This window comes from Echinops telfairi, unplaced genomic scaffold (assembly GCF_000313985.2).
Source record: "Echinops telfairi isolate 266 unplaced genomic scaffold, ASM31398v2 ScPeMD7_1713;HRSCAF=2227, whole genome shotgun sequence".
In the NCBI taxonomy this organism is placed as follows: domain Eukaryota; kingdom Metazoa; phylum Chordata; class Mammalia; order Afrosoricida; family Tenrecidae; genus Echinops; species Echinops telfairi.
In genome coordinates this window covers 20,528,242-20,531,697 of record NW_022105611.1, presented here as the reverse complement: position 1 = coordinate 20,531,697, position 3,456 = coordinate 20,528,242, and positions in this window count along the sequence as shown.

The following is a 3,456-nucleotide window of genomic DNA, read 5'->3' as shown; positions in this document are numbered from 1 at the left end:
GTGATAGCAGAAAGAGCTGGGGGTGCTGGGGAACCCAAAGGGGAAAGGTCACTTCCGTACCCCACACCCAGTAGACTTTGGAGCCGGGGAAGGCTCTTAGGAAGAAGGGAATGCGGAGAGGACCCCAAAAGGAAGAAAGAGGGAGAGGTTTGGTGCTGAGATGGGGTACCCAGAAATCTAATAGTTCACAGACAAGCTGGCTGGAATGCAGGATACATGCAGGGAATGGACTAGGACCTTACACGTAGGGATGGGGGTGGGTGGGACCCTGTGAGGCTTTTTACTTCATTTTTCATGGGCCCTACTTTCGCCTTCAGGTTCAGCTTCTAGACCAGTGGTTCTCAACCTTCCTAATACTGAGACCCTTTCATACAGTTCCTCATGTTGTGGTGACCCCACAACCATAAAATTATTTTTGTTGCTACTTCGTAACTGTCATTTTGCGACTGTATGGATCGGCAACTCCTACGAAAGGGTCGTTCGACCCTGACAGGGGTCGTTATCTACAGGTTGAGAACTGCTGTTCTAGACTAAAACCACCTCCTTCTCTCAAATATCTCAGCATTAACATTCCATCATATGAAGCTAAGGATGGCCCACTCCAAGACCTCTTTGGTTCATCGGACAAGTCCCCTGAGATAGTTAACGTTTATTGTGCCAACCTGGCCATTGAACACATGTGGGATTAATTGAAGGGCGGAGAGATAAATGGCTCTGTGAGCCTCACCTTCTTGACTCTTGCTCTTTGATCATTGGACCAGTGTGCGGCTGCCTGGCTGGTTCTGTGCCTCAATTTGCAAGCTACACTACCTGTGGGACACCTAACCCATGAATTGTGTTGCTGTAATTTGAGGTTCCTTCAAGACCTGCTTTGCCACACTATTGGAATTTACATCTCTTGAGCTGGGGACTGTCAGACACCATCATCTGGCTGACTATTGGTGACCTACTTGCTTTGCTGTTTGCTGCCTGTGGCCAGATAGCCTGAATTGCTCTACAGAGGACCACCCGGCGGCCCTCAAGACTTGAAGGACTGCCAGTGTCTCATAGCTGACTCATGGGAGTGAGTTGCACTGAGCCATTTGTACTGCTTTATAGATCAATTAACTGTTTATTTCTTATGTTATCTATCTATAAATAAATTATATATAATTAATAGTATTCTTGTTTTGTTTCACTCGAGAACCCTGTCTAACATACCCCTGATAGGATATTTATGGGTCGGTGCTGACGGGACTTAAAGACATGGTATAGACAGGAGATACAATTAAGTAGCTATTTTGTGCCAAGTTCTAAAACAGGCCCCAAGGACATGGGGATTCGGGCTGACTCCTACTTCCCTAGGAGTACGTGAGCTTCAGGCTACACGGACTACCACGCACAGTGTGGTCAGTCAGGCCATGAGAATCAGGACCTGGCACAGGGGTTTTGGCAAGATGTTCAAGGTGACATAGTAGTCCTCTGGAGCCCATAGCCCATTCTTCTCCCTTCATTTCTGCAGAGCTTCAAGGAAGTAGCAGTCTGTGACAGTGAGAATGGGGACTTTTCCTCAACAATGCTCTTATGATACTTGTTAAGTAAGACGAGTCATGACAACTCCACATTGGAAGAAAACCCATGATTTTCAGGAACTAGTGCCAACAGAGTCCTGGGGGCCCTTGGACTAATGAACTCTAAGAAGATAGCAATGGGTCTCAGGGTCCCAGGTGAGAGGGGGAAGGACAGCTTAAGGCTCCATTTAGGGTAGATATGGCCATGAGGAACACAGAGCCTGCGACTGTTGTTTTAGGGGGTGGCTAGAGAGTGGGGCTCAGAGACAGGATCCCCAGCACCTGCATAAGGTCCAGCTCTGATCCCATGGGAATCACTGGATCCTAGAGAATTGGAACAATCCATTGTGTTGCTAGGAAGACTAGTTGAAAGGGGGAAGGGGTTGCTCTTTGGTCATCTAGTGTGTCAGGAGCCAGGTCCAACTTCAAACTGGAGGCCAGAGCATGCTCCATCCCATTCTCGGGCAGGTCAAACTCAGCAAGGCAGCGCATTGTCTACTGCTGGGAAAAGGGAAGAGACGCTCCAACGCCCCTGTGTTTAAATTTCTGTTAACCCAAAGCGCATCTGAAGAGGGCAGGGATGTGCTTGAGTTCACACAGCCAGTGAGTCACTGCTCCACCCACTGAAGCCTCTGAGAGTAGCTTTTCCTGCACCAATGTCTTCTGAGGAGGGAACAGAAGAGCCGAACAGAGGTGCTCATGTTTACTGAGCACCTGTTATATACTGCCAGGTCCTTGAGAACACCTGAGAGACAAGTGGTATTGTCCAAGTTTTACAAATCAGAGAACAGAGGTTCAGAGAGGTAATGCGACTTGCCTCAGGCTTAAGGTGACCAGATTTAAAGCGCGACACCATTGACCGGGGAGGGGGTGAGGGGGTTCTTGATTAAAAATGTGGTCGATATAGACCAAATAGACCGTTCCCTAGCTTGTGGCGCATTCTTTCCAAAAATCGGGACTTTTTAAAAATGCCAAAAATTGGGACTGTCCCACCAAAAGCGGGGCGTCTGGTCACCTTACTCAGGCTGCACAGCTGGTAGAGGGCTGTGCAGGACCCCAAGCCTGATCCTTCTACCTCCCAAGCTTTTACTTTGAGAACCAACACTGACATTGCAAGGGAAGGGTAGAGATAGGGTCAAACTCCAGACACTGCTAAGGCTCCCAGAGGTTCAGCAGAACTGATGACAAAGATCAACAGAAGTGACCTTGAGAGAGTAGGGCCACACTTCCTGCTTTCCTTCATGGGAGACTTTAAAAAAAAAAAAAAGGCTTATTGATCCACACGGGGCAATAGAGCCTCACAAAACAAACAGAGATGATGGCATGGCTCCTGGTGGTGCTGAGACACCACCAAATGGCTTTACGCCAAAATACCACTGGCATCTGAAGCTCAGATTCTTCGACTGGTCTGGGAACTGAGACTCTCGCAGCCGGAGCACAAGGGGCTCCCAGGTTTCTGAGCTGCCCCAACAGGCATGGAGTCATCCCCACAGACCTTCCTTTTCTCCTTTAACACCGGGCAAAGGTTTACAGAGGAGATCAGTTCGCCATTCAATAATTCACACACGTTTGTTTCATGTCCTCGGTTGCAATCTCCACGATGTCCCTCACGAATCCCACGCCTCCCCTGTGTCATTTGTTTCCACGCCTCCTCCTTTCCTCGCCCTTCTGAACTTTGCTCTGGGGCTCTGGATCTCAAATGGTGGGTGATTCTAAGGAGTGTGTGTTTACTTCTTGTCCTTCCAGACCTGTGTGTGCTTGGCTAGGAGCCCTGGTCGTAGAGTGGATTGCTCATGGCATTTTGAACCTACCAGCTGTTCCATGGGAGAGAGATTAGGCTTTCTGCTCCTGTCAATATTTACAGCCTTGGAATGCCACCGTCCTACAGCCACAGACGCCCACTCTG